This window comes from Ornithorhynchus anatinus, chromosome 11 (genome assembly GCF_004115215.2).
Source record: "Ornithorhynchus anatinus isolate Pmale09 chromosome 11, mOrnAna1.pri.v4, whole genome shotgun sequence".
Classification (NCBI taxonomy): Eukaryota; Metazoa; Chordata; class Mammalia; order Monotremata; family Ornithorhynchidae; genus Ornithorhynchus; species Ornithorhynchus anatinus.
This window is the reverse complement of record NC_041738.1, coordinates 34,117,480-34,133,035: the sequence shown is the minus strand read 5'-3', so window position 1 is coordinate 34,133,035 and position 15,556 is coordinate 34,117,480. Positions and strand designations below refer to the sequence as shown.

The window sequence follows — 15,556 nt, the reverse complement described above, 5'->3', positions numbered from 1 at the left end:
GGGTCCCAGAAGTGAGCCTTGAGGGGTTCTCCAAGAGGAGAAGCCCAAGAAAGAAACACTGAGAAGGAGCCATCAGAGAGATGGGAGGAAAAACAGGAGAGAACCTTGTTGGTGAAACCAAAATTAGATAATGTTTCAAGGAGGAGGGGGTGGTCTACAGTCAAAGGTACGTGGGGAGTCCAGGAGGAATGGGATGGAGTCGAGGCTGTTGGATTTTGGAAGATCAGTGGAGAGTTTAGAGAGAGGACGTTCTGTGGAGTGGAGGGGATTAAAGTTAGTTTGCAGGGACTCAACGAGAGAATTGGAGAAGAGGAAGGGGAGCCAGTGGGTGTAAACAATTTACTGGAGGATTTTGGAGAGGAATGGTAGGCCGTAGACGGGGCTGTTTAACTTAGAGGGATGCATGGGGACAAGGGAGGGCTTTTTTTTTCAGAATAGGGGACACATAAGGGACACAAGAGCGTGTTGAAAAGCCGTGGGATGGGAGTTACTGGAGACTGAGCAGATGAAGATGGCGGTAAGGGAGGGAAGAAGAGAGGGGCAAGTGTTTTAATAAGATGGAAGAGGGCAGAGGTGGTGAGTGGAGAGTTCAAGAGGAAACGGGAGATCTCTGGAGATACAGTTGGGAAGGGTGGGAGAAAGGAAGGGGGGGCAGGAGGTGGATGGTACTGGAGAGGCGTGGGGTGATTTTAGGGAAACCAAGTCTAAAGATTTCCTTTTTATCGGGGAAATAGGGATGACAGGGTCACTGGGGGCAAGCGATGGGGGAGGGAGGGGAAGGAAAAACTCTGAAAGAACTTGGGCATGGGAGTTAAGAAGGAGGGTGAAGCACCTTTCCTGGGTAGAGGAGAGGGCACAGTCTAGGATGGCTCTCTAGAGCGTGAGTTCATTGGGGGCAGTGATCGTAACTCTACTGAGAAGCAGCATCGTTTGGTTGAAAGAGCACGGGCGTGAGAGTCACAGGTCATGGGTTCTAATCCCCACTCCGCCCCTTATCAGCTTTGGGCAAGTCACTTAACTTTTCTGCCCCTCGGTTACCTCATCTGTAAAAGGGGGATTAAAACCCCACGTGGGACAACCTGCTTACCTTGTATGTACCCCAGCGCTTGGCACAGAGTAAGCGCTTAACAAATACCAATATTATTATAGAGTTGAGTTCCTGCCCACGCTAACGTTTCTAACGTTTCTCCCTCACCTTGTGCCTCGCTATCAATTTTTCTTGACGACCATTGGTTAATTGAGCACGTTGTGGGCAGGGAGGGTCTCTCTTTAGTGCTGCATCGTGCTTTCCCGAGCGCTTAGTACAGTGCTGTGCACACAGTAAGGGCTCAATAAACACGATTGGATGGTCTCACAACAACAGACTGTGAGCCCGTCGTTGGGTAGGGATTGTCTCTGTTGCCGAACTGTACTTTCCAAGCGCTTAGTACAGTGCTCTGCACACCGTAGGCGCTCAATAAATACGATTGAATGAAGGAATGAACCTTTCCTGTAAAGAGGAGCTACAGCGTGCGATGTTTCGAAGGGGCTTGGGGAAGGGCGTCGCAGCAGGAGTCAGGATGGCCGAGCGGTCTAAGGCGCTGCGTTCAGGTCGCAGTCTCCCCTGGAGGCGTGGGTTCGAATCCCACTTCTGACATCCGCTGATCTTTTTCGTCGAACAAGACTCACTTGTTCGTCTCACTTAATGTGGTTTTTATACACACGTTTTGGCCTTAATTGTGGTATTCGTTAGCTGGGTATTTTCGTCGAACAACTCTCACCTAACATGGCTTTTGTGCACACATTTTGGCCTTAATGGTGGTATTTGTTAGCTGGATTTTTTCGTCGAACAACTCTCGGTTGACATGGCTTTTCTACACACATTTTGGCCTTAATGGTGGTATTTGTTAGCCTGGGTTCGAATGTCACTTCTGACATCCGGGTGTTTTTTTTTTTCAATAACGACTCTCACTTGACATGGTTTCGAACACACATTTTGGCCTTAATCGTGATAATTTGTTAAGCGCTTACTGTGTGCCAGGAAGGCACTGAGGCGGAGTGGGGGGAAGAGAAATACAAGTAAATCGGGTTGGACACAGTCCCTGTCCCACGTGGGGCTCACAGTCTCCCTCCCCATTTCACAGATGAGGGAACTGAGGCCCAGAGAAGTGAAGTGACTTGCCCAAGGTCACACAGCAGCCATGTGGCGGGGTCGGAATTAGAACCCCTGACCTTCTGACTTCCATGGAGGGCTCTGTCCACTCTGCCATGCTGCTTCTCAATCCATCAATCAATCAGTGGTATTTATTCAGCCCTTACTATGTGCAGAGCACTGTACTGAGCGCTTGGGAGAGTCCACTTTTCCTCATCTCCCACCCCTTTCTGCGTCGCCCTGACTTGCTCCCTTTGCTTTCCCCGCCTCCCAGCCCTAAAGCACTTGTATTTATTTGCATTATTATCGTTATTATTATGGTAGTTGTTAAGCGCTTATTATGTGCCAGGCCCTGAACTAAGCGCTGGGGTGGATACAAGCAAATCGAGTTGCACCCAGTCCCTGTCCCATGTGGGGCTCACAGTCTCGATCCCCGTTTTACAGAGGAGGTCACCGAGGCCCAGAGAAGGGAAGTGACTTGCCCAAGGTCACACAGCAGACAAGTGGCGGAGCCGGGATTGATGTCTGTTTATTTATTTCAATGTCTGTCTCCCCACCTCTAGACTGTGAGCCGGCTGTGGGCAGGGATTGTCACTGTTTATTGTAAAGTACTTTCCCAAGCGCTTAGTACAGTGCTCTGCGCAAAGTAACAGCTTAATAAATACATTTGAATGAATGAATACACGATAACAGAATTAACAGGGTTGTTCCCTGCCCCTAACGAACTTACAGCCTAGGGAGGCTTTATGCAGAGTCCTAAAATGTCCTAGCAACTGCTTGCACTTTTCAACACTTCATGCACTCTATTGTATTTATTGAGCGCTTACTGTGGGCCGAGCACTGTGCTAAGCGCTTGGGAAAATCCACTACAGCAATAATAATAATAATGGTGGTATTTGTTAAGCGCTTACTATGTGCAGAGCATTGTTCTAAGCGCTGGGGGAGATACAGGGGAATGAGGTTGTCCCACGTGAGGCTCACAGTTAATCCCATTTTACAGATGAGGTCACTGAGGCCCAGAGAGGTGAAGTGACCTGCCCACAGTCACACAGCTGACAAGAACAATAATAATAATAATAATTTTGGTATTTGTTAAGCGCTTACTATGTGCAGAGCACTGTTCTAAGCGCTGATGTAGTACAGGGTCATCAGGTTGTCCCACATGAGGCTCACAGTCTTAATCCTCATTTTACAGATGAGGTCACTGAGGCCCAGAGAAGTGAAGTGACCTGCCCACAGTCACACAGCTAACAATAATAATAATAATGTTGGTATTTGTTAAGCGCTTCCTATGTGCAGAACACTGTTCTAAGCACTGGGGTAGATACAGGGTAATCAAGTTGTCCCACGTGAGGCTCACAGTTAATCCCATTTTACAGATGAGGTCACTGAGGCCCAGAGAAGTGAAGTGACCTGCCCACAGTCACACAGCTAACAATAATAATAATAATGTTGGTATTTGTTAAGCGCTTCCTATGTGCAGAACACTGTTCTAAGCACTGGGGGAGATCCAGGGTCATCAGGTTGTCCCACGTGAGGCTCACAGTTAACCCCCATTTTCCAGATGAGGTCACTGAGGCCCAGAGAAGTGAAGTGACCTGCCCACAGCCACACAGCTGACAAGTGGCCGAGCCGGGATTGGAACCCGTGCCACTCCCTGCCCCCAGCGAGAAGGCTCATCATTCTACGCGTTTCTCTCCCGGCCTCCTGGCAGAGAGATTTTTACACCCGAGCGGCGAATTGCAATGATTTTTAAAATTCGCTAACTATAAGGGGGGGGGAAGAAAAAAAAAAAAATGCGGTTGTCAGAAGTGGGATTCGAACCCACGCCTCCAGGGGAGACTGCGACCTGAACGCAGCGCCTTAGACCGCTCGGCCATCCTGACTTCCTGGTGGAGAGTTGGGCGAGGTTCCCTGTGACAGGGCGCTCAGTACTGTGCGGTGTCGTGGTTTGGACGCCTCCTGGTGGACTCTACCGGTAACTCCCTTCAAACGCACGACCCCATCACTTCTCCCTCTCCTTACTGAGCGCCCCACTCTGAGCAAACCGTTGGCTGAGAGCAGTTTCCCATTAGGTACCTGAATTCCCCTACCTGTGTGAGTACCTGCAAGAGGAGGTTGCCTCTTATCTGCCCCATTACCCTATTTATTCTGTTAATGAAATGTACCTCGCCTTGACTCTATTTAGTTGCCATTGTTTTTACGAGATGTTCTTCCCCTCGACTCGATTTATCGCCATCGTTCTCGTCTGTCCGTCTCCCCCGATTAGACCGTAAGCCCGTCAAACGGCAGGGACTGTCTCTATCTGTTGCCGACTTGGAATGAACAAGCGCTTAGTACGGTGCTCTGCACATAGTAAGCGCTCAATAAATACTGTTGAATGAGGAGAAAGGGAAAAGGTGGAAGCAGGGATGGACTACCCGTCTGTAGCCATTCTCTGGTACCTGCATAAAATCCACTGACATATTAATAACGTCGGCATTGGTTCATTCATTCATTCATTCATTCATTCATTGAGCGCTTACTATGTGCAGCGCACTGTACTAAGCGCTTGGAATGCACAAGTCGGCAACAGAGACAGTCCCTGCCGTTTGACGGGCGCACGGTCTAATCGGGGGAGACAGACAGACAAGAACAATGGCGATAAATAGAGTCGAGGGGAAGAACATCTCGTAAAAACAATGGCAACTAAATAGAATCAAGGCGATGTACATTTCATTAACAAAATAAATAGGGTAATGGAAATATATTCATCTGAGTTAAGCGCTTACTATGTGCAAAGCACTGTTCTAAACGCTGGGGAGGATACAAGGTGATCAGGTTGTCCCACGTGGGGCTCCCAGTCTTAATCCCCATTTTCCAGATGAGGTCACAAGTCACTTAACTTCTCTGTGCCTCAGTGACCTCATCTGTAAAATGGGGATTAACTGTGAGCCTCACGTGGGACGACCTGATTCCCCCGTGTCTCCCCCAGCGCTTAGAACAGTGCTCTGCACATAGTAAGCGCTTAACAAATACCAACATCATTATTATTATTAAGTGACTTGCCCAAAGTCACACAACTGACAAGCGGAGGAGCTGGGATTTGAATCCATGACCTGACTCCCCAGCCCGGGCTCTTTCCACTGAGCTTCATTCTTCATTATAACGGGGCTTGCTACGTGCCGGATATTGTAGTATGCGCCGGGGTAGATACGGGATAATCGGGTTGGACACAGTCCCGGTCCCACGTGGAGCTCTCAGTCGAACAGTGCTTGGTACATAGGAAGCACTTAACAAATACCATAATTATTATTACGGATGAGGAAACTTTTACAGATGAGGAAACTGAGGCACAGAAAAGTCTAATGACTTGCCCTAGGTCTCACAGCAGACAACTGATAGAGCTTGGATTAAAACCCAGCTCTTCTGACTGCCAGGCCCGGGATCTTTTACTAGGCCACACTGCTTCTCAACCACCAATAATATTGGCACTATTTATTAAACGTTTACTATGTGCCAAGCACTGTGCTTAGAACTAGGATCGATACAAGACAATGAGATCGGACCCAATCCAGGAGAGCTCTATATGAGGAGGTAATTGTAGCCTTTAATTATGTAACATTACTGCTTTACTGTGATGAACATTTCTATTGTTAAATGAGCTCAGTATGAATAGTTATCGTCAGAGGGATCTGTTGCTCCAGTCCTGAGATCTACACAAAGTCTTGGTAATAAATTGATCATTTAGGGGGCTGACCTAGTTGAAATCTGTGGAAGTTTAACGGTTGTTTTTTTGGGGGGGGGATTTTTTTTTGTAGATTGTGTAGAAGGAACCAAACACATCCCTCTGGAACAATAATGTTTCCTGAGGTCCCACCCAAGGTGTTGCACCAGAACATCTCACCACAAAATTTTAAAAAGACTGATATAGCTAGAATTAACCCCCGTATTTCTGGCTCCCAGGTATCTATAGGTGGTATCTATCCCAGCGATCAGTACGGTGACTGGTATATAGTAAGTGTATTAAAAAAATCATGAAAAATTACTACTGCTACTCTAGGTGAAGTCAGAGGCACAAAGTGGGCAGGGGTCTTTATTAATAATAATAATATTTGTTAAGCACTTGCTATGTGCCAAGCACTGTTCTAAGCACTGGGGTAGATGATGAGTAAGAATAATAACAATAATAATAACTGTGGTATTTGTTTAGTGCTTACTGTGTGCTAAGCGCTGAGTGAAGACAAGCAAATCGGGTTGGACAAAGTCCGTGTCCCACATTAGTCGGAGAGGACCTATTGGTGGAGATGGGATGATGACTCTAATAATAATAATAATGGTATTTGTTAAGTGCTTCCTATGTGCCAAGCACTGTTCTAAGCAATGGAGTAGAGACAAGATTATCAGGTCGGCTGCAATCCAACAACAACAACAAATTGGTATTTGTTAAGCGCTTACTATGTGCCGAGCACTGTTCTAAGCGCTGGAATGTCCCACATGGGGCTCACAGTCTTAATCCCCATTGTACGGGTAACTGAGGCACAGAGAAGTGAAATAACTTGCCCAAGTTCACACAGCAGACAAGTAGCAGAGCCGGGATTAAAACCCACGTCCTTCTGGCGCCCAGGCCTGTGCTCTGTCTACTGTGCCTCTCTCGAGAGGGGGAGAGGAAGGTTCAAGAAAATGTATTCAGTGAATAAATGCAAAAACAGCTTAAATATTTCCATTATGAATGAAAGAGTTTGGGAGCAGAGAGGGTGACGGGAAAGAAAGTAGTGGGGGGAGACCGGCAGCAAGCGGAGATATTGGTGTGAATACAGGAGCGCTGAGGATGCTTCCTCCAAGGAAAATTCAAACCCCCACACACATCAGGGTGATGATGCCAGCCTCTTGAGAATTGTCGCTTCACAAGCCATAAATCCGACCGGAGTCTCGGCCCCGCAGCTGCCTATGATGTCATGCTGCTAAGGCTGCCAGTCTTGAACTGCCGGCTCTCAGCGTGGCACAAACAAAGGCCCCAAAGTCTCCTCTGCCTCCTTCCCCCATCTGTGCTTCAGCATCCTGGAAGATAGAGCCAGTTCAGGAAGCAGGACCTCCGGGACCCGACTCCCAGAGGCCCCTCACCTAGCCAGCCAGAGTCAGGGGACTTGGGTTCTAGTCCTGGCTCTGCTGATTACTTGCTGTGTAACCTCAAGTGAGTCTCTTCACTTCTCTGTGCCTCAGTTTCCTCATCTGTAAAAGGAAGATTAAGACTGTGAGCCCCACGTGGGATCGGGAGTTTGTCTGATTATCTTGTCTCTACCCCAGAGACAAGAGACAGTGCCTGACACATGGTAAGCACTTAAATGCCACAATCCCGATGACTAAACTTCTCTGTGCCTCACTCACTTCATCCGTAAAATGGGGATTAAGACTATGAGGCCAGTGTGGGAGAGGGACTGTGTCCAACCTGAATAGCTTGTATCAACCCCAGCGCTTAGTACAGTGGCCGGCATAAAGTAAGCACTTAACAAATACCATTAACAAAAGTAAATAAATAAAAAGTCTACCCTTCTCCCTCATCCCCATTTTACAGATGAGAATGTACAGGTCTTGAGGCTGTCTGACAGAAGGAAGTATTAGCTGATCCATTCTTTATCCTGGCACCATCTCAAGATCATCTGGACCAGGAACCAAAGCATACAAGGCAAGTGATTCATTCATCATTCGGTCGTATTTATTGAGCACTTAATGAGCAGAGCACAATACTGAGCAGTTGGGAGAGAACAATAAAACAATAAACAGACATATTCCCTGCCCACAACGCGTTTACAGTCTAGGGGTAGGGAGACAGTCATCAATACAAATAAATAAATTACCGATATGTACAGAAGTGTTGTGGGGCTGGGAGTGGGGAAGAACCAAGGGAGCAAGTCAGGGTGATACGAAAGGGAACAAAGAGGGGAGGGAAAAGAGGAAAGGAGGGGCTTAGTCTGGGAAGGCCTCTTGGAGGAGAAGTGCTTTCAATAGGGCTTTGAAGGAGGGGAGAGTAATTGTCAGGTTTGAGGAAGGAGGGCATTCCAAGCCAGAGTCATCTCCGGTGTCTGCCCAGTGAACCAGTTTATGAATTTCCATCAAAACATTTTCAGAGTAGTTGCTGTTGCTCCAGTTGCTGTTGCCCCGGGGATCTAAGGGGACCTTAGTGTGCAGATGGAGTGGACTGAGGCTCCAGGGACTTAGAAAAAGCACGCAGAAACCAGATTGGCAGTGACCTGGAACAAGGAACGTGGAGCCAAGGAAGAAGCAAACAGCTCAGGGAGCAATACAATTCCCTTTTGTAAGGGACTCAAGAATGGCTAAACCAAAGGTTTAACCTTCTTGAAACCTTTTAAGCAAATCAGTAACTGGACTCCCTCCCGGACCCGGTTGGAACCGACCTCAGCAGTCTTGCTTTAAGGCTGGCTCTTCCTTCGTGGCTGGACTTCATTCATTCATTCGGATATTTATTGAGCGCTTGCTGTGTGCAGAGCACTGTACTAAGCGCTTGGAAAGTACAATTGAGCAAAAGAGACGATCCCTACCCAACAACGGGCTCACATCTAGAAGGGGGGAGACAGACAACAAAACAAGTAGGCAGGCATCGGTAGCATCTATATAAATCAATGGAATTATAGATATATACACATCAATAATAAAATTAATAGAATAATAAATATGTACATATATGCACAAGTGCTGTGGGGCGGGGAAGAGGGGAAGAGCAGCGGGAGGGAGTAGTGCGATGGGAAGGGGAGGAGGAGCAGAGGAAAAGGGGGGGTTCTGTTTGGGAAGGCCTCCTGGAGGAGGTGAGTTTTCAGTAGGACTTTGAAGGGGCAACGTGAGCTGGCAAAGCGAGGAGGGAGGGCACTCCAGGTCAGAGGTAGGACAAGGGGCAGGGGTCGAAGGCGGGACAGGTGAGAATGAGGCACAGTGAGGAGGTGAGAGACAGAGGAGCGGAGTGTACGGGGTGGGCTGTAGAAGGAGAGAAGGGAGATAGGTAGGAGGGGGCAAGGTGAGGGCAAGGTGACGGAGAGCTTTGAAGCCAAGAGTGAGGAGTTTCTGCTTCATGCGAAGGTTGATAGGCAACCACTGGAGACTTTTGAGGAGGAAGGTGACATGCCCAGAGCGTTTCTGTAGAAAGATAATCCGGGCAGCACAGTTTAGTATAGACCGAAGTGGGGAGAGACAGGAGGTTGGGAGATCGGAAACTCTTTCTTACAGCCAACTCGGTCCCATAGTCCTGACCAACAAAGAGGGGTTAGTCGGGAAAGGCCTCTTAGAGATCTGATTTTAAGGAGGCTTCGAGGCAAGGGAGAGTGGTGGTTTGCCATATATGAAGGGAGAGGGAGTTCCAGGCCAGAGGCAGGATGTAGGTGAGAGATTGGCGGTGAGATGGATGGGATTGAATACAAGGAGTAGACTGGCAATAGAAGAGCAAAGTGTGTGGGCTGGGCTCTATTAGGAAAGCACCAAGATAAGGTAGGAGGGGCAAGGTGATTGAGTGATTTAAAGTCTTATGGTAAGGAGTTTCTGTTTGTTGCGGAGGTGGATGGGCGATGTTCTTGAGGAGCTGGGAAACAGGGACTGAACGATTTTCTAGAAAAATGATCCGGGCAGTAACGTGAAGTATGGACTGGAGTGGGGAGAGACAGGAGGCAGGGAGGCCAGCAAGGAGATAGAAGCAGAAGTTCAAGAAGGGATGGGATAAGTGCTTGGATCAGCACTGTAGCAGTTTGGATGGAGAGGAAAGGGCAGATTTTAGTGATCTTGTCGAGGCTGAATTGACAGGATTTGGTGACAGATTGAATATATGGGTTGAATGAGAAAGATGAGTGGAGGAGTGGAGCCCAAGATTATGGGTTTGGGAGACAGAGAGATTATTGGTATTGTCTTCAGTGATGGGAAAGGCAGGGGGAAGACAGAGTTTGGGTAGGAAGGGGAGGAGTTCTGTTTTATTGGACACCAGAAATAATTTCCTGCCTGTAGAAGTCAGTGGACACTGAGGGGGATTGACAACCATCTAATAGCAATAATAATAATAGTACTTGTGAGGTACTAAGTGCCAAACTCTGGTCTAAACCCTGGGGTAGATATAAACTAATCAGGTTGGACACAGTCCCTGTCCTACATGGGGCTCACAGTCTTAACCCCCATTTTACAGATGAGAGAACTGAGGATCAGTGAAGGGACTTGCCCGAGGTCACACAGAAGACACGTGACAGAATGGGGATTAGAATCCAGGGCCTTCTGATTCCCAGGCCCTTGCTCTATCCACTAAGCCATGCTGTTTCTCATTTAGACATTTGTCTGCCTGAAAACAGGGAGCCAGATCAGAGGAGCTCTGGGCTAGAATCTTTGACAAGGAAACTCAGAAGCCACAGTGAGCCAGGGACCCCTCTGCCGTCAAATGGGGGTCGTTCTACTTCTACTTCTTTTGTGAGGCTGAGGACAGTGACAATTGCCCTGTGGGAGCTGTTCAACATTAGGGGGTTAAAATGGCGGGTGAGAAGCAGTGTGGCCTGCTGGAGAGAACATGGGCCTAGGAGGCAAAAAGACCTAGATTCTAATTCTGCTCCAGCACTCCAGGCAGATAGAGTGTTACTTCCTAAGAGCTGTAAAAGACTCACTTATCACCTAATCAGCACTGACACTTATCAGTGAGTCATTACCATTTACTGAGTGCCTATAAGGTGCTAAGTGCTTGTGAGAGGGTGGAAGAGTTTAAAGAGAGACCCTTGCCTTCAAGGAACTTCTAATCTCTTGGGGGAGACATCAAATAATTAAGAGGAAGGAGGAAGAAAAGTCTGGTGAAGGATATGTGGAAAAGTAAATGCTTCAAGAAGTAGAGAATTTAAACTATGTACTACAGATATAGGCTACAGGTTGTTGTAGATCCAAAAGTGCCGAGTTATAGGGAATGAGTCTACCAACTCTGCTGTATTGTACTCTCCCGAGGACTTAATACAGTGCTCTGCACCCTGGAAGAGCTCAAAAAATATGATTTATTTATTGACTGATTGGTAGTTGGGAGGATATGACGCCTAGACCGAAAGCTCACTGTAGGGAGAGAATGTGCCTACCAACTCTGTTATGCTGTACTCTTCCAAGTGCTTAGGATAATGCTCTGCATACAGTAAGCACTCAATAAATATAATTGATTGATTGATTGACCTGGAGAAGGTAGGATTTCAGAAGGGCTTTAAAAGATGGGGAGAACTGTGGCCTGGTGGATTCACAGGGAAAGGGAGTTCCAAGCAGAAGGAAGGGCATGAGCAAAGGGTCAGAGGGTGGAGAGATGAGAACAAAGTACAGTGAGATGAGTTTGAGAGAAACGAAGAGTGGAAGCTGGGGTAAAGTGGGAGAAGAGAGTTGGTAGGCAAGAGGGAGAGAACTATTTGAGGACCTTAAAGCCATGGTCATCAGTTTCTGCTTGCTGTGGAAAGGAATGGGTACTTATTAGAGGATTTTGAGATCAATCAATTAATCAGTGGTATTTATTGAGCACTTATGTACAGAACAGTGTTTGAAGTTCTTGGGAGAGTACAATACAACAGAATTAGCAGACGTATTCCTTGCCCATAATGAGCCTAAAATCTAGAGGAGTTGTGGAGATGTGGGGAAAACGTCTATTCCATTCTAGAAAAATGGCTCGGGCATCAGAGAGAAGTAGGCCAAGAAAATGAAATCAGACCAGGGAGAGGGTAATTCAGTAGGCGTTGGGATGTGCCGAGCCCCTGGGCTGGAGAGGGCAAGTGGCAGATCCCTGAAATGAGAAGGAAAAAATGATTGGACTTAGAGTCGGAATGAATGTGGGAGTTGAAAGAATGCAAGGAGTCAAGGATAATTTTAAGGTAGGACCTCACTGAAGCAAAAGTAATGTAGCCTAATGGAAAGAGTCCCGTCTTGGGAGTCGGAGGACTTGCATTCTGATCCCGGCTCTGCCACTTGCCTACTCTGTGATTTTAGGCTATTCATTTTACTTTTTTGTGCTTCACTTTCCTCAACCGTAAAATCAGGATTTAAGATCTGTTCTTCCTCTGCCTTTGATTGCGAGCCCCATGTGAAACAGTGACTGTGTCTGACCTGATTAGCTTGTATCCATCCCAACACCTAGAATAATGCTTGACACATAGTAAGCGCTTAACGGATACCACCATTATTGTTATAAGTAACAGCCTCTGGGCCAGCTGCTTGCGGCTCCAACTTCTCAGGACCTGTTCACCCCTACCCGGGGCAGAGCCGGCAGGTGAGGAGGTGCCTGATCTGAGGAGAGAGCAAATGGAACATCAAACAGAGTAGAGGAAAGGTGAAGGGAGAAGGCAAAAAGTGAATTATGTTGTATGTGTGGAGAGAAGGTGAAGAGGGAGAAGTTTCCATTTAGGTATTTGTGATAGTGCAGCATCGAGGAGGATGACCAAGACTCCCAGGCAGGCTCAATCTCTTTGGCAACTCCCTTCCTAACTCAAATTAGCCCTCCCACATTTTTGAAATAACAACACGATTCATTAACTCCTGCTGACTTGGGTCGAATGTGGGTGGGAGAATAATCTCAAATTGCTTTTGAAATCCAGGGTGGTCCACTCTGTACGGTGTCTGTAGAAACATCCTAATAAAGCTGATCTATCAGAGAAGAAGAAACCCAATTTGGCTGCCGCACTGGAGTTGATCTGGATTGTCTTGGCTTTTTCAGGTCAGGGACATAGGAAGGCCTGTTGCAATGAAACTTAATAAGGAGGGGTGAGGTGGTTAATGCAAAGTGAACTTTCTATTTATGTGAATTACATGAATTTCACAATTTTGTCACTCACAAAAATGATGTGTATCTTTTGTTTTGAGGTAAATGGTCATTTCCAATTAAACTCATAAATCTTCAGCCCTGATCTTTCTCCATCTCACATTTCCTCCTACCTTCAGGATATCCCTACTTGGATGTCCTACTGACTTCTTAAATTTAACGAGTCCAAAGCAGAATTCCTCATCTTCTCATCCAAACCCTATCCTCCCCGTGACTTTCCCATCACTCTAGAGAGCACCACAATGTCCACCAACTCTGTTATATTGTACTCACCTGAGTATTTGGTACAGTGTTCTGCACAGAGTAAGTGCTCAATAAATATCATTGATTGACTGAAATATCCTAACCTGAAAACAAAGCTCATTATGGGCAGGGAATGTGACTACACACTCTGTTGTATTGTACTCTCCTCGGATCTTATTGCAGTGCTCTGAGCACAACAGGTGCTCAATAAATGTCATTGATTGACTGAGACCAAGTAGGGAGTTAGTAATTGCCCAGTGAAATCAGCTGATTGTCTTGAATCAGTTTTCAGTCTCTAGCAATATAAGAAAAGCTCTTCAGAGGCCCCACCCACTTTTCTCATCGTTGCCAATTTACCCAGAGATCCTGCATTTACCCCTGTCCCCTTGGGATTGGTAACTTCTTTGATGGTCTCAAGAGTGGGGAGAGATTTGTTGATATGGCTGTCGTCAATCAGTCAGAAGTATTTATTGAGCACACTGTCTGAAGAACACTGTACTAAGGGCTTGGGAGAATACAAGAGAGTTGGAAGACATGTTCCCTGTTCAGAGTGAGCTTAATCTAAAGGGATTAACATCTAGACAGATGTTAATATAAATAATTTGTTTATTTTTTGTCCCATCAACTGGATTATTTCTTCTGCTAGGTGCAGACCTGGAGATGAACTGTTCAAGTGAAAATGTCTGGGGCTGCATCATCCCCACTAGCCTTGACTCCTTAGCTCAGGAGTCTTCCAGACGGCCAGGCCTGAAGGGCTCCACAGCTGCCGACAATTTGGCCTGATTGGGCCTGGCCTATCCACCCTCACACCTGCAGAAGCCTCCCACTTTAGTCCCTATTCTCCTCAGCTGCTTTTCTCTGGAATGATCGGCAACCTTCCCAAAGACACGCTTCCTGGGGAAAGAGTTCTCCTTCCTGGCTGGCCCGAGAGATGGAAGCAGCATTTTTCCTTCGGTAATCCGTGGAGGTCAGGCCCTCCAGCATCATGAGGTGGGTGGGGATCCTGAGGGGTTTAATTTTTTTTTAAACAGCATTTAAGTGCTCACTATGTGTCAAACACTGTCCTAAGTGCTGGGGTACTTAATTAGGTTGGATAGAGGCCCTGTCCCGCGAGGGACTCACAATCTAAGTAGGAGGGAAAAGAAAAGAACTGAGGCATAGACAGGTGTGGGAGCTGGCATTAGGAACCAGCTCCTTTGATGCCCAAGCCTGTATTTTACTCACTGGACCATGCTGCTTCCCACTTGAGGTCTCTGTGCCTTGCTCAGTATCTCCTCAAAAGCAGCGTTAGGGGCAGGCTGGGAGTTGCAGTGGCCTCTACTCGGCCCCTTCTCCTGATAACTGGAACCGCTGGAGAGGCAGGACTCTCTCTCTCTGCCAACTCGGGCCGTGTTTCCTTGCTTTCAGAGCCGGCCCCCGCCAGGCGCTACTTATTCATTCAGTAGTATTTATTGAGTGCTTACTATGAGCAGAGCACTGTACTAAGCACTTGGAATGTACAATTCGGCAACAGATAGAGACAATCCCTGCCCAAAGATGGGCTCACAGTCTAAACGGGGGAGACAAACAGCAAAGTGAAACGGAATAAAACAAAAACAAGACATCATCAAGATAAATAGAATCAAGGAGATATACACCTCATTAACAAAGTAAAAGGGTAATAATATATACAAATGAGCATGGTGCTGAGGGGAGAGGAAGGAGGAAAAGCAGAGGGTCGGGGGGAGGGAAGGGGGAGCAGAAGGAAGGGGGGCTCAGTCTGGGAAGGCCTCCTGGAGGAGGTGAGCTCCCTGTAGGTGGATAGAGCAGGGGCCTGGGAGTCAGAAGGACCTGGGTTCTAATTTTGGCTTTGCCACTAGTCTGTTGTATACCTTGGGAAAGTCACTTCACTTCTCTGTGCCTCAGTTACCTCCTCTGTAAAATAGGGATTAAGACTGGGAGCCCTATGTGGGACAGGGACTAATAATTACTAATGGCATTTGTTAAACACTTACTACATGCCAGGCAGCATACTAAGCGCTGGATAAGTATGGTATTTGTTAAGCATTTACTATGTGCGAGGCACTGTACTAAGCACTGGGGTGGATACACACACATCGGGTTAGACACAGTCCCTTGTCCCATATGGGGCTCACAGTCTCAATCCCCATTTTAGAGATGAAGTTACTGAGGCCCAGAGAAGTGAAGCGACTTGCCCAAGATCAAACAGCAGGTAAGTGGCAGACCCCAGACTGTCCAACTCAATTTCCTTGAATCTACCGCAGCGCTTAGTACAGCACCTAGCACATAATAAGCACTTAAAAATCCCACGATCTCATAGAGAAGCAGCATGGAGTAGCGGATGGAGCACGGGCCTGGGAGGCAGAAAGTCATGGGTTCTAATCCTGCCT

The 15,556-nt window shown here is 47.2% G+C and overlaps 2 non-coding genes across 2 annotated transcripts; one reads left to right on the top strand and one right to left on the bottom strand.

Annotated features, from left to right (window-relative positions):
- Positions 1–1,553: 1,553 nt before the first annotated feature.
- TRNAL-CAG lies at positions 1,554–1,636 on the top strand. Its single transcript has one exon. It is a non-coding gene; the product is annotated as a tRNA-Leu (tRNA).
- Positions 1,637–3,934: 2,298 nt separating this feature from the next.
- Positions 3,935–4,017, bottom strand: TRNAL-CAG. The gene has a single exon. It is a non-coding gene; the product is annotated as a tRNA-Leu (tRNA).
- Between the last annotated feature and the right edge of the window lie 11,539 nt (positions 4,018–15,556).